Source organism: Triticum aestivum, chromosome 5D (assembly GCF_018294505.1).
Source record: "Triticum aestivum cultivar Chinese Spring chromosome 5D, IWGSC CS RefSeq v2.1, whole genome shotgun sequence".
Lineage (NCBI taxonomy): Eukaryota > Viridiplantae > Streptophyta > Magnoliopsida > Poales > Poaceae > Triticum > Triticum aestivum.
The window spans coordinates 98,129,244-98,155,934 of record NC_057808.1 but is presented as its reverse complement, the minus strand read 5'-3'; positions in this window follow the sequence as shown (position 1 = coordinate 98,155,934).

Here is a 26,691-nt window from a genome sequence, read left to right as displayed (position 1 = left end):
CGGGTCCTACACCCGGCCAGATTACCATTGTACCCCTTGGGGGTAAGCCTATATAAACCCCCCAGGGCACCCATGCAAAGGGTTCGGACCTGTTAGGACTAGACTCACACCTAGAGGAGGAGAGTGCGTGCCTGCCTTCTTCCACCTCTAGCAGACAACTCAAGGAGCACCATTATACCACTAGTGCCTTAGTGATCATGCGGAGACCCCGCAGAGTAGGACTAGGGGTGTTATCTCCATGGAGAGCCCTGAACCTAGGTAAAGTTCGCCGGCGTACGTGTCTACGCCTCATCCCGCTTCCAGGCACCGGCGACGTTCTACTCGCTCCCACCATGATAAGCCATCCTTTGGCATATGTCGCACCCAACCCCCGACATTTGGCGCCCACCGTGGGGCGAGGTGCACCGTCTCCCGGAGACCTGCTCTAGACGGGAACCTTGTTCCTTCCTGGCGAGCGCAGCCAGCCCGGCACGCCAGACGGCGTTTGCGCCGACGCGCTGCATGGCGCGGAGGCAGCCTGCGCAGCGAGCTGCCTCGCTGATCTTGTTGGCGAGATTCGCCTCTCCGATGAGCCCGCGTCTGATGCGGGCAATGATGGCCCTGAGAGCCGCCTTGTGAGCCTCCTCGATCAGCACCATGTCGCCAGCGAGTCTGCTGCTGACTTGGAGTCGGTTGGCTCCACCGACCCGATGTTGGTCGACTCCGACACGGCGTCGCTCGACGCGTTCCCCTCCAACATGGTGGTCTACGATGAGTCGTTTCCTCGCGCGGACAGCGGCGGCAGCACCGTCACTGAAGTGCTTGTCATCGGCCACGGCGAGCACTCTGGCGGGGGTGGCCAAGATCCGTTGCAGGCAGCGATACAAGACCTAACTGCGCCCATCCCGGAGGACGCTGACGCTGAGACGCTGGAGGCACGCCGCATCCAGCTCGTCGAGAGCGCCAACCGGCTGGCCGTCATGAGACGCCTTTCGGAGGCCTACCAGCGTGAGATGGACCGTGCCGTCGGCGGCCTGCCGGCTCCTGGTGGGCCTAGCCGTATTGGCCAGGTCCGGCAGCGTGGCGCGACCATCGCCAACTTGTTCGGGACAGATCTTCCCGTCTATGCCACGCCCGCGGAGAACATACGAGCTGCCCAAGCGGCAGCGGACGAGTTAGACAAGCTCGAGGGCGACAAGCGTCGCCACATGATGGAGCGAGTTCAACAGCTCCTCGACGCGGCTGATGAGCAGCAAGATGCCGGGTGCCGGACCGAAGCGCCCAACCGGCAAAACGACGATCCACCTCCTCGACGAGACCAAGGCACGACATCCCGGACACCGACTGGTAGCGTCCGCGACAGAAGAGACAAGGAGCCGGTTGCCAGCCGCAGCCAGACTCGCATCACCATCGAGCGCGACCAAGACGGCCGCCCAAGAGCAGTGCAGCGACAAGACGACTGTCCGCCTCCTCCTCCCCACAGGGAGAGCCGCATTTCCCCGCCGCCTTTTGATCACCCGTCACTCGGTGACCGCCTTGGCCGCCGAGAAGGAATCGGAGAAATCGACGCCCGCCACCGGATTGACCGCCTCAACCGATCCCTGTCGCTAGAAGAAGAAGATGAGCCGGGTCCGCCTTGCTTCGGCCCCCGCATCCGGGACGAACCTTTCCCTAAAGGGTTCACGCTCCCGAGAGATACACCCAAGTACACCGGCTCCATGAAGCCGGAGGACTGGCTGGTCGACTACTCCACAGCCTTCAGCATCGCGAACGGCAACAAGCGCGTTGCCGTGAAGTATGTTCCGCTCATGCTCCAGGGCACGGCCCGGACATGGCTGAACAGCCTGAAGCCCCGCAGCATCAACAGCTGGGTTGATTTCACCGAAGCGTTCGTCCGCAACTTCACCAGCATGTACAAGCGGCCGCCAAAGCCCCGCCAACTCTCCTTATGCGTTCAAGGCCCCAACGAGTCGACTCGCGACTACCTCACGCGCTGGGCCGAGCCGCGCAACTCCTGCGAGGGCATGCACGAGGTGCAGGCCATCGAGTACTTCACTGCCGGGTGCCGAGAGGGCACCCTCCTCAAGCACAAGCTTCTCTGCGACAAGCCGGCGACCCTCGACGAACTGCTAATCATAGCAGACAAGTATGCCACGGCCAACTCCTCCATGAAGGCGGAGATTCAAGTCAACGTGTCGGGCAAGGTGGCCCCTCAACCTCCTCGGACCCCGGCTGGTGACACCAGTCGGAGGCAGCAACCAAACGACAACAAGCGCAAGACCATGCAGCCGGCTTCCTCAAGCCGGCAGGTGGCAACAGTCGAAGATCAACAGCCAGAAGGGCCGCCTCCTCCCAAGCGCCAGAAGGGCGGCAAGCCCAACTGGCTGCCCGCTTTCTCGTATGAGCAGACCCTCGACGCGCCTTGCAAGTTCCATGCGGTGCGAAGCCATCCAATCACACTACTCGGAAGTGCCACTGGCTCACCAGGATCGCCAAGGGCGACGGACTCCAGCCTCCTCCGCCAGCCGGCCCGCCGCCTCCTCCCCCTCAAAAGCCGGCGGTTCGGCCAGTCGATGCCATACAAGATGATTATCCTGAGGAGCATGGGTCCTACATCGTGTTCACCAGCATGGCAAACGACAGGCGCAATAGACAGCAGCAGCAGCTGGAAGTGAATGCAGTAGCATCAGAGACCCCCGAGTTCATGCACTAGTCTGAGAAGCCCATCAGCTGGAGCAGAGCCGACCACCCGTAGGTGATGACAAATCCCGGCTCTTATGCCTTGGTGTTGGATGCCACGTTTGCCACAGAGAGGTGAGCTGCTCGTTTCTCCCGAGACTTGATAGATGGCGGCAGAAGTATCAACATTCTGTACAAAGATACCATGGAGAAGTTGGGAATCAAGCAGAGACATCTTCAGCCCAGCCGGACCGTTTTTCACGGCATAGTTCCTGGCCTTTCCTGCTCACCAATCGGCAAGACTCAGATAGATGTCCTCTTCGGGGACAAAAATCATTTCCGCCGAGAGCCGGTCTGGTTTGAGGTGGTGGACCTTGAGAGCCCCTATCATGCACTGCTTGGCCGGCCTGCTCTGGCCAAGTTCATGGTGGTCCCCCGCTATGCCTACCTCAAGATGAAGATGCCAAGCTCCAAGGGAATCCTGACCATAGCAGGAGACTACAAGAAGTCGTCCGCCTGCGCAGCAGAGAGCAGCCGGTTAGCTGAGTCCCTCGTGATCGCGGCTGAAAAGCGGCTCCTTGACCGGGTTGTGGCAATGGCAGGCAAGTAGCCAGAAATGTCACCCGCCCCCAAGGAGTCGGAAGCTGAGGGCTCGTTCAAACCGGCCAAAGAGACAAAGAAGATACCCTTGGACCCGGAGCACCCGGAGAGGTACGCTTGAAGGAAATATGCCCTAGAGGCAATAATAAAGTTATTATTTATTTCCTTATTTCATGATAAATGTTTATTATTCATGCTAGAATTGTATTAACCGGAAACATAATACATGTGTGAATACATAGACAAACAGAGTGTCACTAGTATGCCTCTACTTGACTAGCTCGTTGATCAAAGATGGTTATGTTTCCTAGCCATGGACAAAGAGTTGTCATTTGATTAATGGGATCACATCATTAGAAGAATGATGTGATTGACTTGACCCATTCCGTTAGCTTAGCACTCGATCGTTTAGTATGTTTCTATTGCTTTCTTCATGACTTATACATGTTCCTATGACTATGAGATTATGCAACTCCCGTTTACCGGAGGAACACTTTGTGTGCTACCAAACGTCACAACGTAAATGGGTGATTATAAAGGTGCTCTACAGGTGTCTCCGAAGGTACTTGTTGGGTTGGCGTATTTCGAGATTAGGATTTGTCACTCCGATTGTCGGAGAAGTATCTCTGGGCCCACTCGGTAATGCACATCACTATAAGCCTTGCAAGCATTGTAACTAATGAGTTAGTTGCGGGATGATGTATTACGGAACGAGTAAAGAGACTTGCCGGTAACGAGATTGAACTAGGTATTGAGATACCGACGATCGAATCTCGGGCAAGCAACATACCGATGACAAAGGGAACAACGTATGTTGTTATGCGTTTTGACCGATAAAGATCTTCGTAGAATATGTGGGAGCCAATATGAGCATCCAGGTTCCGCTATTGGTTATTGACCGGAGACGTGTCTTGGTCATGTCTACATTGTTCTCGAACCCGTAGGGTCCGCACGCTTAAAGTTCGATGACGGTTATATTATGAGTTTATGTGTTTTGATGTACCAAAGGTAGTTCGGAGTCCCATATGAGATCGGGGACATGACAAGGAGTCTCGAAATGGTCGAGACGTAAAGATCGATATATTGGACGACTATATTCGAACATCGGAAAGGTTTCGAGTGACTCGGGTATTTTTCGGAGCACCGGAGAGTTATGGGAATTCGCCGGGGAGTATATGGGCCTTATTGGGCTTTAGGGGAAAGAGAGAGGGGAGGCTGCGCACCCCCAATGCTTAGTCCGAATTGGATTAGGGGGAGGGGTGGCGCCCCCTCCTTCCTTCTCTTCTCTCTCCCCTTTCCTTGACTCCTACTCCTACTACTTGGAAGGGGGGAATCCTACTCCCGGTGGGAGTAGGACTCCTCCTAGGGCGCGCCATAGAGAGGGCCGGCCCTCCCCCTCCTCCACTCCTTTATAGCAGTGTGCGGTGCCTCCCTCCACCATAGTCCACCTCGATAATACAGTAGCGGTGCTTAGGCGAAGCCCTGCATCGGTAGAACATCGTCATCGTCACCACGCCGTCGTGCTGACGAAACTCTCCCTCAACACTCGGCTGGATCGGCGTTTGAGGGACGTCATCGGGCTGAACGTGTGCTGAACTCGGAGGTGCCATGCGTTCGATACTTGATCGGTCGGATCGCGAAGACGTACGACTACATCAACCGCGTTGTGCTAACGCTTCCACTTTCGGTCTACGAGGGTACGTGGACAACACTCTCCCCTCTCGTTGCTATGCATCACCATGATCTTGCGTGTGCGTAGGAATTTTTTTGAAATTACTACGTTCCCCAACAGTGGCATCCAAGCCTGGTTTTATGCGTAGATGTTATATGCACGAGTAGAACAAAAGTGAGTTGTGGGCGATACAAGTCATACTGCTTACCAGCATGTCACACTTTGGTTCGGCGGTATTGTTGGATGAAGCGGCCTGGACCGACATTACGCGTACGCTTACGCGAGACTGGTTCTACCGACGTGCTTTGCACACAGGTGGTTGGCGGGTGTCAGTTTCTCCAACTTTAGTTGAACCGAGTGTGGCTACGCCCGGTCCTTGCGAAGGTTAAAATAGCACCAACTTGACAAACTATCGTTGTGGTTTTGATGCGTAGGTAAGAACGGTTCTTGCTAAGCCCGTAGCTGCCACGTAAAACTTGCAACAACAAAGTAGAGGACGAACTTGTTTTTGCAGGGCATGTTGTGATGTGATATGGTTAAGACGTGATGAGATATAAGTTGTTGTATGAGATGATAATGTTTTGTTGAAGTTATCGGCAACTGGCAAAAGTTTTATGGCTGTCTCTTTATTGCATAAGATGCAAGCGCCAAATAATTGCTTTACTTTATCGCCATGTGATAGCAATAGTTGCAAGAGCAATAGTTGGCGAGATGACCATGTGACGACACATTGATATAGATCAAGATGATGGAGATCATGGTGTCATGCCGGTGACGATGGAGATCATGACGATGCTTTGGAGATGGAGATCAAAGGCACAAGATGATGATGGCCATATCATGTCACATATTATGATTGCATGTGATGTTTATCTTTTATACATCTTATCTTGCTTTGATTGACGGTAGCATTATAAGATGATCTCTCACTAAATTATCAAGGTATAAGTGTTCTCCCTGAGTATGCACCGTTCGAAAGTTCTTCGTGCTGAGACACCACGTGATGATCGGGTGTGATAGGCTCTACGTTCAAATACAACGGCTGCAAAACAGTTGCACACGCGGAATACTCAGGTTAAACTTGACGAGCCTAGCATATAACAGATATGGCCTCGGAACACTGAGACCGAAAGGTCGAGCATGAATCATATAGTAGATATGATCAACATAGTGATGTTCACCATTGAAACTACTCCATCTCACGTGATGATCGGACATGATTTAGTTGATTTGGATCACGTGATCACTTAGATGATTAGAGGGATGTCTATCTAAGTGGGAGTTCTTAAGTAATATGATTAATTGAACTTTAATTTATCATGAACTTAGTCCCGGTAGTATTGGCATATCTATGTGGTAGAACAATAGCTCACGATGTATCTCCCTGTTTATATTTTGATATGTTCCTAGAGAAAACTATGTTGAAAGATATTAGTAGCAATGATGCGGATTGGATTCGTGATCTGAGGTTTATCCTCATTGCTGCACAGAAGAATTATGTCCTTGATGCACCGCTAGGTGACAAACCTATTGCAGGAGCAGATGTAAACGTTATGAACGTTTGACAAAGCTCGGTATGATGACTACTTGATAGTTTAGTGCACCATGCTTTATGGCTTAGAACTGGGACTTCAAAAATGTTTTGAACGCCACGGAGCATATAAGATGTTCCAAGAGTTGAAATTGGTATTTCATACTCATGCCCGTGTTGAGACGTATGAGACCTCTGACAGTACTTTGCCCACAAGATGGAGGAGAATAGCTCAACCAGTGAGCATGTGCTCAGATTGTCTGAGTACTACAATTGCTTGAATCAAGTGGAAGTTAATCTTCCAGATAAGATAGTAATTGACAAAGTTCTCTAGTCACTATCACCAAGTTACTAGAACTTCGTGATGAACTATAATATGCAAGGGATGATGAAAACAATTCCCAAGCTATTCGCAATGCTGAAATCGACGAAGGTAGAAATCAAGAAAAGCAGCAAGTGTTGATGGTTGACAAGACCACTAGTTTCAAGAAAAGGGCAAAGGGAAGAAGGGGAACTTCAAGAAGAACGGCAAGCAAGTTGCTGCTCAAGTGAAGAAGCCCAAGTCTGGACCTAAGCCTGAGACTGAGTGCTTCTATTGCAAAAGGACTGCTCACTGGAAGCGGAACTGCCCCAAGTATTTGGCGGATAAGAAGGATGGCAAAGTGAACAAAGGTATATTTTGATATACATGTTATTGATGTGTACCTTACTAGTGTTTATAGCAACCCCTCAGTAATTGATACTAGTTCAGTTACTAAGAGTAGTAACTCGAAACGGGAGTTGCAGAATGAACAGAGACTTTAAGGATGAAGTGACGATGTGTGTTGCAAGTGGTTCCAAGATTGATATGATCATCATCGCACACTCCCTATACTTTCGGGATTAGTGTTGAACCTAAATAAATGTTATTTGGTGTTTGCGTTGAGCATGAATATGATTTGATCATGTTTATTGCAATACGGTTATTCATTTAAATTAGAGAATAATTGTTGTTCTGTTTACATGAATAAAACCTTCTATGGTTATACACCCAATGAAAATGGTTCGTCGGATCTCGATCGTAGTGATACACATATTCATAATACTGAAGCCAAAAGATGCAAAGTTAATAATGATAGTGCAACTTATTTGTGGCACTGCCATTTAGGTCATATTGGTGTAAAGCGAATGAAGAAACTCCATGCTGATGGACTTTTTGAATCACTTGATGCTTGCGAACCATGCCTCATGGGCAAGATGACTAAGACTCCGTTCTCCGGAACAATGGAGCAAGCAACTGACTTATTGGAAATAATACATACTGATGTATGCGACCAGATAAGCGTTGAGGCTTGATGCGGGTATCGTTATTTTCTGACCTTCACAGATGATTTGAGCAGATATGGGTATATCTACGTGATGAAACATAAGTCTGAAACATTTGAAAAGTTCAAATAATTTCAGAGTGAAGTGGAAAATCATCGTAACAAGAAAATAAAGTTTCTATGATCTGATCGTGGAGGAGAATATTTGAGTTACGAGTTTGGTCTTCATTTGAAACAATGCAGACTAGTTTCGCAACTCACGCCACCTGGAACACCACAGCATAATGGTGTGTCCGAACATCGTAACCGTACTTTATTAGATATGGTGCAATCTATGATGTCTCTTACCGATTTACCACTATCGTTTTGGGGTTATGCATTAGAGACAGCTACATTCACGTTAAATAGGGCACCATCTAAATCCGTTGAGACGACACCGTATGAACTATGGTTTGGCAAAAACCCTAAGCTATCGTTTCTTAAAGTTTGAGGTTGCAATGCTTATGTGAAAAAGTTTCAACCTGATAAGCACAAACCCAAAATCGAAGAAGTGCGTCTTCATAGGATACCCAAAAGAAAATGTTGAGTACACCTTCTATCAAAGATCCGAAGGCAAGATATTCATTGATGTTGAGTACACCTTCTATCAAAGATCCGAAGGCAAGACATGTGTGAATACATAGACAAATAGAGTGTCACTAGAATGCCTCTACTTGACTAGCTCGTTGATCAAAGATGGTTATGTTTCCTAGCCATGGACAAAGAGTTGTCATTTGATTAACGGGATCACATCATTAGAAGAATGATGTGATTGACTTGACCCATTCCGTTAGCTTAGCACTCGATCGTTTAGTATGTTGCTATTGCTTTCTTCATGACTTATACATGTTCCTATGACTATGAGATTATGCAACTCCCGTTTACCGGAGGAACACTTTGTGTGCTACCAAACGTCACAACGTAAATGTGTGATTATAAAGGTGCTCTACAGGTGTCTCCGAAGGTACTTGTTGGGTTGGCGTATTTCGACATTAGGATTTGTCACTCCGATTGTCGGAGAGGTATCTCTGGGCCCACTCGGTAATGCACATCACTATAAGCCTTGCAAGCATGGTAACTAATGAGTTAGTTGCGGGATGACGTATTACGGAATGAGTAAAGAGACTTGCCGGTAACGAGATTGAACTAGGTATTGAGATACCGACGATCGAATCTCGGGCAAGTAACATACCGATGACAAAGGGAACAACGTATGTTGTTATGCGGTTTGACCGATAAAGATCTTCGTAGAATATGTGGGAGCCAATATGAGCATCCAGGTTCCGCTATTGGTTATTGACCGGAGACGTGTCTCGGTCATGTCTACATTGTTCTCGAACCCGTAGGGTCCGCACGCTTAAAGTTTGATGACGGTTATATTATGAGTTTATGTGTTTTGATGTACCGAAGGTAGTTCGGAGTCCCGGATGAGATCGGGGACATGAGGAGGAGTGTCGAAATGGTCGAGATGTAAAGATCGATATATTGGACGACTATATTCGGACATCAGAAAGGTTCCGAGTGATTCGGGTATTTTTCGGAGTACCGGAGAGTTACGGGAATTCACCGGGGAGTATATGGGCCTTATTGGGCTTTAGGGGAAAGAGAGAGGGGAGGCTGCGCGCCCCCCCAATGCTTAGACCGAATTGGACTAGGGGGAGGAGCGCGCCCCCTCCTTCCTTCTCTTCTCTCTCCCCTTTCCTTGACTCCTACTCCTACTACTTGGAAGGGGGGAATCCTACTCCCGGTGGGAGTAGGACTCCTCCTAGGGCGCGCCATAGAGAGGGTCGGCCCTCCCCCTCCTCCACTCCTTTATATACGGGGAGGGGGGCACCCCTTGGAGACACAACAATTGATCGTTTGATCTTTTAGCCGTGTGCGGTGCCCCCCTCCACCATAGTCCACCTCGATAATACTGTAGCGGTGCTTAGGCGAAGCCCTGCGTTGGTAGAACATCATCATCGTCACCATGCCATCGTGCTGACGAAACTCTCCCTCAACACTTGGCTGGATCGGAGTTCGAGGGACGTCATCGGGCTGAACGTGTGCTGAACTCGGAGGTGTCGTGTGTTCGGTACTTGATCGGTCGGATTGTGAAGACGTACGACTACATCAACCGCGTTGTGCTAACGCTTCCGCTTTCGGTCTATGAGGGTACGTGGACAACACTCTCCCCTCTCGTTGCTATGCATCACCATGATCTTGCGTGTGCGTAGGAAATTTTTTGAAATTACTATGTTCCCCAACAACGCTATCATAGGTGAGAACCTTGACAGCAAATAGGAAGGCGAGCTCGTCGATTTCCTCCGTGAGAATCGGGAAATCTTTGCATGGTCACCCAAGGACATGCCGGGTGTTCCGACGGAATTCGCTGAGCACAAGCTACATGTCCGGTCAGACGCCAAACCATTCAGGCAGCCCTTGCGCCGCCTGTCAGAAGAGAAGGGAAGAGTTGTTGGAGAAGAGATAGCCCGGCTTCTGGCAGTCGGCTTCATCGTGGAAGTGTTCTTTCCAGAATGGCTAGCCAACCCGGTCCTGGTGCTGAAGAAGAACAAACAGTGGCGCATGTGTATTGACTATACCAGCCTCAACAAAGCATGCCCAAAGGACCCGTTCGCTTTGCCAAGAATTGACCAAGTGATTGACTCCACAGCCGGATGCGAGCTGTTGAGCTTTTTGGATGCATACTCAGGGTATCATCAAATCAAGCTAAACCCGGCCGACAGGCTGAAGACCGCCTTCATCACGCCATTCGGAGCCTTCTGCTACCTGACCATGACGTTCGGCTTGAGGAATGCCGGCGCCATGTTCCAGCGTTGCATGCAGAAGTGTCTCCTCAAGCAACTCGGCAGAAACGCCCATGTCTATGTGGACGATGTGGTGGTGAAGACGGAGAAGCGTGGGACGCTACTTGAATTTCTCAAGGAGACCTTTGAAAACTTGCGCTGATTTCAGATCAAGCTCAACCCAGAGAAATGCGTCTTTGGAGTACCGGCTGACCAGCTTCTTGGCTTTCTGGTCTCAGAGCGCGACATAGAGTGCAACCCTGTGAAGATCAAGGCCATTGAGGGGATGGAAGTGCCCACCCGACTGCTGGACGTGCAAAAATTCACCGGCTGCTTGGCATCCATCAGCCGTTTCATCAGTCGGCTGGGCGAGAAGGCTCTTCCCCTGTACCAGCTCATGAAGAAGACCACTTTTTTCGAGTGGAATGACAAGGCGGATGAAGCTTTTCTCCAGCTCAAGAAGATGTTGACCACTCCGCCAGTCCTAGCGGCTCCGACTCCTAAGGAGCCCATGCTCCTCTACATTGCCGCTACCAGTCGGGTGGTCAGCACAGTCATAGTGGTGGAACGCAAGGAGGAAGGAAAAGCACTACCAGTCCAGAGACCGGTGTATTACCTAAGCGAAGTGTTGTCCACCTCCAAGCAAAATTACCCCCACTACCAGAAGATGTGCTACGGCGTACATTTTGCTGCCAAGAAACTGAAGCCATACTTCCAAGAGCACCCAATGACTGTGGTCTCCACAGCTCCGCTTGCCGAAATCATTGGAAGCCGAGATGCTTCGGGCTGAGTGGGCCATAGATTTGGCCCCCTACACCATCTACTACCAACCTCGCACCGCCATCAAGTCACAAGCACTGGCCAACTTCCTCGTCGATTGGGCCAAGACCTAGTACCTACCGCCAGCGCCAGACTCCACCCATTGGCGAATGCATTTTGATGGTTCCAAGATGCGCACCGGTTTGGGAGCCGGCATCGTCCTTACCTCTCCCAAAGGCGACAAGCTCAGATATGTGCTGCAAATCCATTTTGCCGCCTCCAACAACGTCGCTGAATACGAGGCACTCATTCACGGGCTCCGGCTTGCCAAGGAACTCGGCATTCGCCGGATCCTGTGCTATGGTGACTCCGACTTGGTGGTCCAGCAGTCGTCAGGCGACTGGGACGCGAAGGATGCAAACATGGCGAGCTACCGCTTCCTCGTACAGCAACTCAGCGGATACTTTGAAGGGTGCGAGTTTCTCCATGTGCCAAGGAATGATAATGAGCAAGCAGATGCCTTAGCACGGATCGGCTCCACCCGGCAAGCAATACCAACCGGCGTCGCCCTACAACGCCTCCTCAAGCCGTCTGTCAAGCCATCGCCAGAGTCGGATTCCATCTTTGTGCCGTCTCCTCCTGAAGCAGTCGGATCCGACTTGAGGACCCTAGCAGTCGGCACGAGGAATTCGGCAGGCGACCCGGGGACTGCAGCGGCCGCACCCGGCCCGGGGACTTCAGAGCCCGGCTCGGGGACTGCAGCAGTCGGCCCGGTGACTTCATCGACTCAGCAAGCGGCAACTGACTCCAACCCGCCGCCTCCCGGCCCAACCGCCCTCGTGCAAGTAGCAGTCCTAGAAATCGAAGAAATTGCAGCGCCTTCATGGGCCCAGCCCATCCTCAACTTCCTGGTGAACAAAGAGATGTCGACTGATGAGATCTCAGCCCGGCAAGTGCAACGCCAGGCAGCAGCATACACCATAGTCAACAGAGAGCTTGTGAGGCGCAGTGTCACTGGTGTTTACCAGCGCTGCGTGGAGCCGGAGCAAGGCCAAGCAATCCTCAAAGATATCCATCAAGGCGAGTGTGGTCACCACGTGGCTTCAAGAGCACTCATGGCCAAAGCTTTCTGCCACGGGTTCTTCTGGCTGACTGCTCTAGAAGACGCCGAAGATCTGGTCCAGAAATGCAAAGGGTGCCAGAAGTTCCGCTCGAAGCCTCATCAGCCGGCTTCTGCACTCAAGACTATCCCCATTGCCTGGCCCTTTGCTGTATGGGCCTGGACATGGTGGGACCATTCAAAACAGCACGAGGTGGCATGACTCACCTGCTTGTCGCGGTGGACAAGTTCACCAAGTGGATAGAAGCAAAGCCAATTAAGAAATTGAATGGTCCGACTATTGCGACTTTCATCTCCGACATCACCATCCGGTACGGCATACCACACAGCATCATCACTGACAACGGCACAAACTTTGCCAAAGGTGCCTTGGCCCGTTTCTGCGCGATGCAGGGCATCCGACTGGACTTAGCGTCCGTTGCCCATCCACAGTCAAACGGCCAAGTGGAGCGAGCAAACGGCCTCATTTTGTCCGGCATCAAGCCCCGACTGGTCGAACCTCTGGAGCGTTCGGCCGGCTGTTGGCTCGATGAGCTGCCGGCCATCCTCTGGAGCCTGCGCACAACTCCGAACAAGTCAACCGGCTTCACTCCTTTCTTCCTCGTCTACGGTGCCGAAGCCGTCATCCCAACGGACATGGAATTCGACTCCCCTCGAGTCACCATGTACACCGAAGAGGAGGCAGAAAAAGCACGACAAGATAGCATCGATCTGCTGGAAGAGGGCCGGCTATTGGCACTCAGCCGGTCCACCATCTACCAGCAGAGTCTGTGTCGATACTACAACCGAAAGGTCAAGCCAAGATCCTTCCAAGAAGGAGACCTTGTGCTCCGGCTGATCCAGCGAACAGCCGGCCAGCACAAGCTCTCGGCACCTTGGGAAGGCCCTTCATCATCAACAAGGTGTTGGGCAACGACTCCTACTACCTCATCGACGCTCAGAAGCCTCGAGCGCGCAAAAGAGATGACTCCGGCAAGGAGACAGAGCGACCATGGAACGCAAACCTCCTTCGAAGGTTTTACAGTTGATGCAGTATGTACCACGCCAACTTTGTATTAAGTACGAAGACCCTGGGTCCCCCGAGAAGATCTCGGGGACTTGCCCCTTTTATCTATGTGATGAGTATTACACCTGTCATTTATGTTATTTCATTTATCCGTCCGGCACCGGGTTCGACCAGTCGACCCGAGGACTTGCCGCATTGTACTATGACATGCTTCCTGCAGCCGGACAAGTAATGCGTTGGCACCTTAGCTTTCTCCTGCCAGAGGCCGCAGCTCGCAGAGCGACTGTTCGGCTGGCAGGAGCTAAGGCGAAAAGGGTGTCTGCATGAAAAATGGCTCAGGACCTAAAGCATACACATAGTCCAAGCCGGCTTCTCGCCTCACCGATCGGCTGCCGAGCAGCCGGCCGGCTGGTTTCTACTTAACTTGCCAGAAAACTCTAGCCGGCTAAGTACTTGCCTTCCCGAAAGTGGCTAAGTACTTGACCCAGCCACAGTCCGCAGAGCGGCTGTTCGGCTGGCAAGACGGCAACCAAGGGAAGGCTGCAAAGGAAAAAAGTCAGAGAGCGGAAAGGAAGGAAGGATAGAACTCAGAAAATATTTACATATCAAAGGCCCTTGGCCAACATTCAACAGAAGTCTGAAATACACCCCGCGGGTGGAATTGTGCAAAGTTAACAAGTTCGTCGAGACTGATAAGCAGGGAAAGCAAAAGATAAACTGGCGGCTTAGGGAGCAGCAGACGGGTTCGGTGGATCGGAGGAGTCGGTGGCGCCGGTTGGTCGAGCGGCAGGCTGGTCAGTCCCCGCTTGGTCGCCTCCAGTGGCAGCCGGCTCGCCCGGGCGTGGCTCATTGCTGGAGGCGCGGTTGAGCTGAGGTTGGCCGTCCGCTCCGACCTCTGGCGCCTCCTCTTCGCCTTCCTCCTCCTCGTCTTTTTCCTCGCCGCTAGAGTCGATCACCTCGGCCGAGTCCTCGCCGTCCTCCGGGTTCAGCCCGAACCATTCTGGTGGCGCCTCGGCGCCGTACTCGGCCCGCTCCGGGAAGAAGACGCTGGTGTCGGTGTACTCGGCGATTGCCTCCGCGCGCTTGACAAGGTCATCCTCTACTGCCACCAGCTTCTCCTAGGCCTCCTGCCGAAACATGGTCAACTGGGCTAGATCTAGCCCAGGGTACCACGCCTTGACAAACTCCAAGGCCCGGCGTGCTCCAGCTCGGGCCGAGGAGCCCTTCTAGGCCTCAAGACAGCCGGCCGCCACCTCAAGCCAGTCGGCACTCCGACTGGGAGTGCGCAGTGCCGGCATGTCCGGCCACAGGGCGGCGATTGCCTGGGCGCCGACACGCTGAAGACGGCGCAACATCTGGTGAGCCAGCCGAAGACGGGCCTCGATGCTCAGGAGTTGCTCGCTAAGGGTCCGGGGGGCGTTGGCAGCAATCTGCGCACCTTCCGCCCTCCGTCCTTCGCGATCAGCTTCAATGGCCTGATTGGCGGCGTCAGAATGACCAGGGAAGAAGTCTGCCAAAACAGAAAGCAAAGAGCCAAAGTTAGAGATGAGAGGCTGGCTCGACCAGCAGCCGGCAGCTCAAAGAAGGAAAAAGAGGGAAGCTCACCATCAACTATGTCTTCAATCTCATGAAAGCCGGAAGTCAGCATCGCCTCCTTGTCAGTCCAGGCGGAGCGTTCGGTCGAAACTCAGCAAGGAGGCTGGTCTCCTTCTCCTCCGCCTCCTTCCGGAACTTCTTGAGAAGCTCCGCCTGCTCTGCCAGTTGCGTGAACAGACGGCCACGCTCTTCAGCCAGCTTGCCGCACTCCACCTCCTTGGCACGCAGCGCGGTATTGATTTCGCCCAGCTGCTGCTGCAGGGTGGCGTTGGCCTCTGCGAGAGCAGAAAAAGAAAAAGGCGTTAGTAACCAGCAGAGAAGAAGCACAGTTGCCGAGGAGATCTGGCCCGACTGCTCCGCAGTTGGCCCGAATCTCGGGGACTACAGCCCCCGGGCGCGCCCCCGCGTGGAGAAAGAAGTCGTCAATATCAACCCAAAGAAGATCAGTCGCCAGGAAGATCCGGCCCGACAGCTCAGCAGTCGGCCCGAATCTCGGGGACTACAGCCCGTGGGTGCGCCTGCGCGCCCCCGCAGAGAGATAAAAAGACTTACTCCGGCTCTCCGACAAGTCGACGGCACATTGATCCAACTCCTGGACTTTGGAGTTGAAGGCGGCCGCACGGAGGTTATGATAATCCTGCAGCAAAGACATTAGCATTCGGAGCTTGCCAATTAAAGTTCCGAGCCGCCTGCTCAGCAGCCGGCCCGAAACTCGGGGACTACACCCAGTGGGTACGCTGATGCGCCCCCACGAAGCAATACAAGAATTAAAAACGAAGAAGCAAGAAGCGTACCCGGATGGCCTCTCGCGATTCCAGGAACGCCTTGTTGAAGTGCTTGAGAGCGTCGGCCTCGGCGCGGAGTTTGGCTTGAACGTCCAGGATCGTCTTGTTCAGAGGGCCCGTCCCGCCTCCCCACACCCACCCAGTGGGCGCGGCGCTGGTCGCCTCAGTGTTCGGGATCGAGGAGCTTGCGGCGCCAGTCCAGTGGGCGTGGCGCCGAGGCCGCCTTCGTAAGCCGGCGACACGTCGGGGTACGGACCTCAGGAGTTGGGTCCGTCGCCATCTCGTCTCCGGCTGGTGGCGCCGGTGGATCAGCCGGCTGCTTGCCCCGCGCTTCCTCAGAAGGTGGTTGCCGGGGCACGATTACGTCCGGCATGGCGACGTCGCCGCTGTCCCTCTCCATGACAGGGTGCTCGCCGCCGGCTTCCCCAGTCTACGCCACGAACTCCGGTGGTGGCGGCGTGGAGTTTAGGGGAGTGACGAATATTGCCGACTGGCGGCGCGCGGCTTCTTCAGCCTGCTTCTTCGCCGCGGTGGTTGCCTCGGCTTCCGCCAGTTTCTTCAGGGAGGCAGCCTCCGCCCTTTCCGCTTCCGCCTTCTCCAGGCGGGCGGCCTCCTGCTCCTCACGCGCCTCCCGCGCGTTTCGCTCCGTTGCCTCCCGGAGGTCGGTGGCCGGGTCGATTCGCCGGGTGGTGGTAGAAGTCTCCGCCGACCCAACGATGGAGGCGGCGGCCGACTTCTCAAGAGAGTGGGGCCCTAAGTCAAGAAGATAAAGCGAAAGAAACTCAGAAAGAATCAACAAGGAAAAAAATGAAGGCGCGAGAGGAAGGCAGTACTTACGCGGAAACCAGCTGCGGCTCCTTCACCGCCTTGCGGAAGCGGATGGCCTTCACGGCCGCTTCATCCCGCTTAGTCGCCACGGCCGAGCCCTTGGGTTTCTTCGGCCGGCTGCCGAACAGGCTCGGCGCAGCCCTGCGCTTGTGCGCACCACCTCGGGCTGCCGGCACGGCAGATGAGCTCGCGCCCTACTGGTCGGACCCCGGCTGGCGGCACGGGACGACTTCCCCCGCATCGTCGTCGGGCCAGTCCTCGAGGCCGGCCCCGAGCCCTGGGACGCCTGCTTCGCCGCCTCCTCCCTCGGCGTCGTCCTCCAAGGCCGCCGCCCCCAAGTCGGGATCATCCACGTCGCTCTCCGCTCGGTCGGGGAGGAATTGACGCTCCGGCCCCGCGGCGCCGGCAGCCGGCTGGAGGGGGGCTCTGTTCAAAGGCCGATTGGTCAGGTTGGACAGGAAGAACTCGGCAACAAAAAAGATAGAGAAAAAGAAAGATAACTTACCATAGGCGGGGGGTCGGCGCGTGAATACGGCTCCTTGCCGAACCGCCACTCTTCCGTGAGCTCGCAGTTCGCAAGGTAGTTCACCATATGAGCTACCTCTGCGTGAGGCATCTCCTTGGTGCATAGCCGGCTTGGGTCCCGATGCCTGCTCATCTGACAGTTCATGTGAGGGCGGCCCTGGAGCGGGAGCACCCGGCGCGCCACGAAGGCGGACAACAAGTCGGGCCCGATCAGGCCCTCCGACTGTGTCAACACTCGGAGCCGCGCGATTGCGGCGGCCCCAGAGGGCGACAATGTCCTGGCCTGGTACGACCAGTTGGGCTGCCTCCCAGGCGCCGGACAGGCTATGTAAGCCGGCAAGTTGACCCAGTCGCCCTCCGGGAAGACACTCTTCACGTAGAAGTACGACCGCTGCCACATCTTCACCGACTTGATCAGCGTGATGGGAGGAAACGGATTTTTGGCCGCCGGCCTCCGCACCGCAATGAAAGCGCCGCATTGAGCCGGCACGCCCGCGACGAGGGTGCCGAGCTTAGTGTAGACGAACCCCCCCCCCAAAGCTCGATGGTGGGGAGGACGCCGAGGAAGCCTTCATACAGAGTGACGAAGGCGGACAGCAGCACCACCATGTTCGGGGTGAGGTGGTGCGGCTGAAGATTATAGAACTCGAGCAAGGACCGGAAGAAGCCGCTCGCCGGCAGGCCGAGGCATCACAGGCAGTGCGAGCGGAAGACGACCTGCTCGCCCTCCTCCGGCGCCGGCGAGATCTCCCTCTCCGGCGCGAGGCGGACCTTCACGTAGTCTTTGCCGGGAAGCTGCCGCGTCTGGCGGAGGAAGTCGATGTGGTCTTCATGGACTTCGGAGCCGTCCCATGCTCCGGAGCGCGCCATGGGGGCGTGAGGTTGATAGACGAGCTCATCGGGGACGAGCAGCGGCAGCGCCCCAGTGTGGCTTGGAGGTGCTGCGGCGAAAGGAAGAAGAAGGAGGCAAGAATGGGGTGGTGGGGCGCGCGTGCTCCGCCGCTCCCTCTCCTCCCCCTACTTATAGGCCAACGGGCTGCGAAGCCGAGGGGGCGGTCGTGAGATTTACTGCACCCACGACCCCACGCCCCCACATTTATCGCACGAGTTACTGCGCGCAGTAACTCCATGGGGAAACTCAACCGCCCACCTCGGCCGCAGCGGATCCGCTCGCGTGCCGAGGTCCGGTAGTGGTGGGCCCCGCCCGCAGGCGCGTCCCATCGCGCGCGTGGGCTGGCAGACTGGCCCGGCCGCTCGACGCCACATGGCGTGCCCACGATGGGCGGCGGCCTGGGAGCTTAGCAAGCACGCCACCTGGTTCCCGCTGTCGCATTCAAAGTTTTGGATAAGTCAGGCTGGACGAGGCCGACTCCCGCCAGGCGGCTCAGCGGAAGTCGGACGAAGCTCCACCTCAAGCACTCGGAGAAGGAAACTGCTGAGGCTCCTCGGCTGCTCAGCTGCGGCACCTCACCAGCTTCGGGGACTACTGTCGGAGTAATGGGCCACGAGTAGGCTAACCCGAGTCCCTGAACCTTCCAAGACATCGGGGCTGGCTGCGCCCCTCAAGGCATCAAGATGAAGTGCCGCCTTCTGGTGGCCGGCTGCCCGTAGACGGCCGAGTTCCAGAAGCCGGCATCAAGACAAGCCGACTCCTAGTGGGCGGCTTCCAGAGAAGCCGGCCCCTAGCAGTCAGCCCGTGGTGCCCACAAAGCCTGCACCCTCATTAAGAAGACTAGACAGGGTGAGGCTACAGTGTAACCCATCACCCCCATATCCAGGGCCGGGCGTGGCCACAGTGCTCCGTACAGGCGGAGATCTCCGCCCGGCGCGGCACTGTTGCCACTCCGCCCCCGACGTCATCCCTGTCAGGCGGAGCCCTGCTCCCACGACCGCCTGTCAGTACGGACTAAAGACGGCGGGCCCTACCAGGCAGCGAGAGCCCGGAAGACGGTGGAAGCCTGGCCAGTCGGACCCGAGGGAGGCCGGCCTCCAGCAGGCGGCCCGTTCCTTCCTCGGGGCCCCACACGCCATCAACCAGATAAGACGCGGTGTGGCTACAGTGATCTCCCACCCGATGGCGGGACTGTAGCCACGCCCCCCTGACCAAGCCTGCGTCATTAGCATCACGGCTACAGTAAACAACAGCCGAGAAGACCCGCGAGCGGCGGAGGCGGCCTGTCGGCTCCGTACGAGACCAGTCGGCGGGGCCCACCAAGCGGCGGGCCCCAGCAGCCGGCGGAGAAGCCGGCGACCAGAGAGACTGACAGCCGGGTCCTACACCCGGCCAGATTACCAGTGTACCCCTGGGGTAGGCCTATATAAACCCCCTAGGGCACCCATGCAAAGGGTTCGGACCTGTTAGGACTAGACTCACACCTAGAGGAGGAGAGTGCGTGCCTGCCTTCTTCCACCTCTAGCAGACAGCTCAAGGAGCACCATTGTACCACTAGTGCCTTAGTGATCATGCGGAGACCCCGCAGAGCAGGACTAGGGGTGTTATCTCCACGGAGAGCCCCGAACCTGGGTAAAATTCGCCGGCGTACGTGTCTACACCTCATCCCGCTTCCAGGCACCGTCGACGTTCTACTCGCTCCCACCATGATAAGCCATCCTTTGGCATATGTCGCACCCAACCCCCGACAAAGAGCCAATTGCTTGACTCTCTCGGACGCGACATAGACTTGCTAGGCAGCTTGCCCTGCGGCGCGCTTCCCTTCCTTGGCCTTCTTCTCCGCCTCTATTTTGGCGTGCTCTGCCAGCGGCAAAGCCTCCCACATGACAACATCCATTTCTTTCCAAAGCTCCTCAAGGCTGGGGGGCTCGGCGGGCAGCGCGGCGTTCTCCTCGTAGCGGGGAGCCGACGCGTCCTTCGACGCGCGTGCTGGCGAGATTGGGAACGCCGACGCGTCCACCTCGATGTGTCGCGGCGAGGAGTGGAACACCGACGCGTCCTCCTCGACTAGTGGCGGCGAGGAACGGAACGGCGACGCGTGACCGTCCAGGCGGCGCAGCAAGGGGCGCCTAGGGCTTGGGAGGGGCGATGCCATGGTGGTCGACATGAGAGGGAGGGGAGAAGATAGTGATGAACGTGAGCGTTCTTCTGAATGCCGTGGGAGGCGCAGTATTTATAGCGAGCAATGGCACACCTACGCAAGATATGGACTGAGCTGCACTGACTTAACTGCAGGTCCAGTTGCGTCACTGACATGTGGGCCAGACCCCTGTTGGGCCCATATGTCAGTGACCCAATGCACCTGCAGTTAAGTAACTGAAGCAGCGTCCCGGAAGATATGTTGCGTGATTAACGTAACAGCTACATGGGCATATTTGTTGGAGTAAATTACAGGGGAGCGAAGGGGTGGAAATATTGCTGGTCACAATGGATTGGACGAGCGCGGGGGGAGGAGAGTCATGCATGCAGATTTTTTCCACACGGGGTGGAGTGGTGGGACCGCCGGAGGGAGAAGGAGAGTCTGGCAGGCATATTGTTTCCACACATGGAGAGGAAAAGATTTGGAGACGAACAGGTTTCTTGCAGGTATGGGGAACGGTGCATAATAAGTCTCATCTTGCATGCCAGGCTAGGTATAGTCTCAAGTCATTAAAAACATACACGCCCCACACATGTTCATATTTCAAGGTGCACTAAATTATTGCATGCGATGATTAAGGCTGGCCATAATGGTGGTATCTTAGCTGGTATCATGCACACGGGAATAGAAACATGCTGATGTGGCAAAGAATTAAAGAAGAGAGGGGGTTAGAGTAACTAGTGTTCATGCATGCATTGGTAAACACATTTTTTGTGAAGAACGACAGCATTAGTTGAGTACTTTTGCAGACTACAAAAACTATTCCACCACCTCTATCTTGCTAAGAGTAGGTGAAATTTTTGAATTGAGCCCTTTAAACTAGAAGGGAGGTAGTAGTACTCTAATACCTAACCTTGGCCCTGTTTGGATCCATGTGTTAGAGTTAGTTTGGGTTAGTTTGAACTCAACTAACCCAAAAATATCCAAACATGAGGGTTAGTTTGGGTTAGATGCATCTAACCCATTCAAAAAATCTAACCCACCCAAGAGGTGCTTATTTGGGTTATTTCTTCTCGGGACACTAAAAAACACATTTTTCTCTCGCTCTCCCCGCAGCAGATCCCTCCCCACTTTCTCGAAGCTTCTCGTCCTCTCCCTCCCTCCCTCCCTCTCGCACCGCCCATGAAGGCACCTCGCCGTATCCGCGCTCCATCTAACCCTGTCATCCAAACACCTCTTTCGCTAGAGTTACTTCAGGGTTAGTTCGGGATTAGAATCTAACTCTAACCTTTAAGTGAGTTAGAGTATCCAAATAGGGCCCTTTTTGTGATGACAAGACAGGACATGGCACGCACCTGGACGGAGGAACTAGTCTGCATTGTGCATTCAAGTTTTGTCTGAAGTCAAAGTACCTCTACTTTGACCAAACTTATAGAAAAATGTATCAACATTCACAATGTCAAATAAATATTTCTATACTCATTATAAAACGTAGTTCTTATACTCATTATAATCACTATTGTAGATATTGATATTTTTAGTATAAATTTGCTCAAACACTTTGCAAACAGTTGACGGAAGTAAAAAGGACCAGAGGGAGTATCATGCATGTGGAGTAGGCAAAAAAATTGCTCATTTATAGCCAGTCGAAGTCTCAAAGGGCGCGGCCGCGCGAGGGAGGCGAAGGTCGTGGGAGGCGCGACGGTTGACGGAATTAAGTGAAGTTACCCACACGCCGGCATGGCGTGCGAACAGGCAGAAGCTATACCGTCAGGCCTACGATATGGGTCTATTAGACATGACATCTAGTGGGTCCCGCATAGTTCTCGAGAACTCTTTGGGGGCTTGCAGCCGTTTATCCACCGGGCAAGCCAGCAACCCCACGCCGTTCGCATGCCCTACTCGTCCCCGTCTTCTACTAGTACAATACCTTACAACAGTTCGCTCCCAGTCGTCTTGTCCTTTCATATTACACCAGTTCAACTTCTCCTAACCCTCCTCCAAAATCCATGGCCTCCCAAATCTCCATGGTCGCCACTGAGTACCAGGTTAGAGCCATCACCGGCGATGAGTTTATCGTCATCTACACACATGGATCCGCGACGGTGAAAGCATGCCTTGCTCGCTTCCTACGCATGTTCAACAGTTCGACGGATGAGTGGGTCGCTGGGCTAGATGTTGAGTACACCACAGTACTGCAAAGAGAGAAGATTCTAAAGGAGGCAGAGAAGAAGAAGCCCACCGTGATCCAGGTTTGCGTACATAATGTGTGCTTGGTCTACCACATATGCCATGCCGACATTGAGTGCCAGGATTTTAAGAACTTCCTCAAGGACGAAAGAGTGAAATTCGTTACTTTAGACTTTAGGAACGACAGGGATGTCCTGGGTCGGATAGGCTTCGTTGTAGGCCAGCCCTTCGATCACCAGAAGGCAAGCCTGGTGTCCTCCTCTCAGCCTTCAATGCTGACCCTGGCAGCAGCCATGATTGATCCTTCGTACGCTAAACTGAAGAAACCTCACCATGAGTTTCATCATGCATGGGAGTCGAAGACATTAGATGAAGATCACATCATGTACGCATCAATGGATGCCTACCTTTGTTTAAATATCTACAAGGGTTGGATGAAGAAGCAGAGCCCAGTGTCCGGTTCAAGCAAAGAAGCGTCGGCGAACAGGAAGAGGAAGAGGGACGAGGACGAAGTCGAGGACGTGGACTCGGACTCTGAGTAGGTGGCAGTGCCGTCGCTCATGCTGGTTCTACTGCAGTGTCAAGCGGACTAGTTGCTTAGTTTATTTTCAAGGGTGTGTTGTGTTGAGGCCCCAGCAGAACCATGTTTATGTTCTTCCTTGTTATTTGAACTCTTTAGTACGTACAGTAGTACTAGTACTATGTCTTACTACTGTTCTTCTTGCAGTTGGTAGTACTACTCGTATCTTCGTTGTAGCGACCAGACCTCAAATGGCCTGTGCTGCTGTGCACCAGTGTCATCCCTGGATCAGTAATGCTGACACGCACAGTACAAATGGAGGATTTATAACAGAGTAGCAATCACACACTTATTACATCGAATATCTCCGAAGAGATTAAGTATGGTAAACATGGCTTAAGGCCATCTAATAACGATAACAGCGGAAGACTTGGAAGATAAGTGAGTCCATCAACTCCAGCGGCATCACTGAGTATAAGACCACGACCTAAGGCACCTTACTCGTCGTCTGAAAAGTCTGCAACATGAAACGTTGCAGCCCGAAAACGGGTCAGCACATAGAATATGCTGGCAAAGTAACACATAGAGAGCAATGAACAATGATAAGGCTATACTATATGCATATATGGCTGGTGGAAAGGCTCTATGGTTACAGTTTTTGCGAAAAGCCAATTTTATCCTACTGCAAAGGAATAAATTTTATTTAACTATCATGGTGGTTGAAACATTGAGAAGGTACCTCCAACTCAATCCCAATTAAGTAACATCATTAACCCAACAAAATTAATTATAAGTATCACGGTGATGAGATTCAAATGATAATCCAGGTACTAGATACTCAAGTTGTCCATAACCGGGGACACGGCTAATCATGATCAGTTTGTACACTCTGCAGAGGTTTGTGCACTTTTCCCCACAAGACTCGATCGCCTCCGCTTGATTCTCGCACTGCATGATGTTTGAGAAACGGATGACCGAGACACAGTCTTTCAGAAACAGTCACTCTCTACTCTGGATGGACCGGTACACCTACTTTCCCCTACATCTGCTAGTCCACCTCTTCAAGAGATCCTGTAACCTACTCAGCTATGCTAGAGCCCATAATAGCTTGCGGCTGCACACGGAAGTTTCTAGCATGAATAATCTTATGATCCCTTTGAGCCTGGGTGGCGGACCTTATACATACAGACAACACTGGGTTCTCCAGGTGCCTCAATCCACCCAGATGTGAGTTTTAGTTGCCACCTTAAGTTGAACCATTATTAACATCTCACATCTGTCATGAATATCTCTCAAACCCAATCCACGTCTACGAGCATAGCATGGCAATATAAAAGCAACGTAGAAGTAACTCCCAAGGGTTTGATAGAAAACAGGTCAATAGGTACTACCTCAACTACTTCCCAATACCCACAGTTTAATTAGATCCTAATCATGCAATGTGTTTGAGGAAATAGATCTAATGCAATAAAACTGGGTATGAACGGGGTATGATCAAAGTGTTACTTGCCTTGCTGATGATCCGCAAAACCTAGCGAGTCGAAGTAACAAGCGGCACACTCCGGGTACTCTATCGCAAACAAACAAGCATACAATCAGTACTCATCTAATGCACAGGTAAAACTCGAAAGAAAGATCCAACCAGAAAGTTCAACTTAAGAACTCCGGTTTGCAAAAAGAATCAACTCGAAAGAAGCAACGAAAGTCAAACGGCGAAAGAAAGAAACTTCGTTTGCTAATCTGGATCTAGGTCAAATTTAACTGTAGCAAAAACTTGTTTGAGTAGATTAAACGGAAAGAGAATTTTGAGACGAAACTCTAGGCGCTTGAATCACCTGATTCCGATAAACGAGCGAAAAGTTAAACAGATTCGAAAATTCGATCAGAAATCGAATCTGAGAAAATAACGAGAAAATCCGACGAAAAAGAAAAACGGACGAACGGTTAAATAACGAACGTTCGTTAACAGAGAAAAACCGATGAACGCGTTCGTTAAAACGAACGGTTCGGTGAACGCTCGCGAAATAAGAAAACCGGAGAAAAAACCGATCTAGGGTTTTTTTTAAACAAAAGGTTTTTTTTCAGAAAACCGGTCAACACGAGACGACCGGCGGCAGTACCTCGGCGGCGGGGCTCCAGCGAGGGGCTCCGGCGGGCGGGGCTCGGCGGGGAGGGGTGCGGGGCTCGAGGGGGTGCTCCGGCGGGCGAGGGGTGCGGGCTCGGGCGCTCCCGGCGACGGGCGACGAGGCAACGGCGGCGGCGGCGGCGGCTAGATGCGGCGGCGGCGGTGGCGGCTCCTCCGGCGGCGGTGATGAGGAAAACGGAGGGGGGGTATATATGAAGGGGGGGCGGCTTGGGGGAGGGCTACCGAGGCGGCGGCGGGGTCGTGGCGATGGCGGACTCCGGCGGCGGCTCGGCGTGCGGGAGGAGGAGAGGCGACGGGGGCGGGCCGTCGGCTGGGCTCGGCCCAGTCGGCGCGGGCGCGTTTTTTTTTTTAAATGTTCCGCGGAAAATATTGCGTAGAAAAATAAATAAAAATCAGAAAAATATGAAATAAATTTCCCCGTCTAGTTAGAAAATCTAGAATAGGGTGAACATTTTTAAATTCAAAAATAAATATTTTGAAAACATGCATATTTTTAAATGCAATAAAAATTGCAAATAAAATCCAATAAATTCCAAATAATGATTTTAACATTTTTCCTCCAGTATTTCAATGTTTTGGAGAAGTCATATTTTCTCCTCTCGTTTATTTAAAATGAAATATTTTTCCGGAGAGAAAAATAATTAAAATCCCAATCCTCGTTTGAAAAATCAAATAAGAAAATTCGAGAAAATCCCCAACTCTCTCCGAGGGTCCTTGAGTTGCTTAGGATTTATCGAGGATTTGTCAAAATGCAACAAAACATGATATGCAAATGATGATCTATGTATAACATTCCAAATTGAAAATTTGGGATGTTACAAACCTACCCCCCTTAAGATGAATCTCGCCCTCGAGATTCGGGTTGGCTAGAAAACAGGTGGGAGTGGTTTTTCCGTAGATCTTCCTCTCGCTCCCAGGTGGCCTCATCTTCTGTGTGGTGACTCCACTGAACTTTGCAAAACTTGATAACCTTGCTGCGGGTAACTCGGCTGGCATACTCGAGAATCTTAACTGGCTTCTCCTCATAGGTCAAATCACTTTCCAACTGAATCGCTTCCAGTGGCACAGTATCTCTCAGTGGTATCTCAGCCATCTCTGCGTGGCACTTCTTCAACTGCGAAACATGGAATACATCATGAACTTCAGACAATCCTTCGGGCAATTCCAGCTTATAGGCAACTTCTCCCATACGTTCCAACACTCTGTATGGTCCGATAAAACGAGGCGCTAACTTTCCCTTAACTCCAAAGCGCTTTACTCCTCGAAGTGGTGATACTCGAAGATACACTCTGTCTCCGACTTCGTGAACTGTCTCCTTGCGTTTAGAATCAGCATAACTCTTCTGCCTGGACTGGGCTACCTTGAGCCTATCGCGAATCAACTTCACTTTCTGTTCAGACTCCTTAATCAAATCTGGTCCAAACAACTGACGGTCTCCAACTTCGTCCCACAACAACGGTGTTCTACACCTCCTTCCGTACAAAGCTTCGAAAGGGGCCATCTTCAAACTGGTTTGATAACTGTTGTTATAAGAAAACTCCGCATATGGCAAATTGTCGTCCCAACTTGATCCATAATCTAGCGCACATGCTCT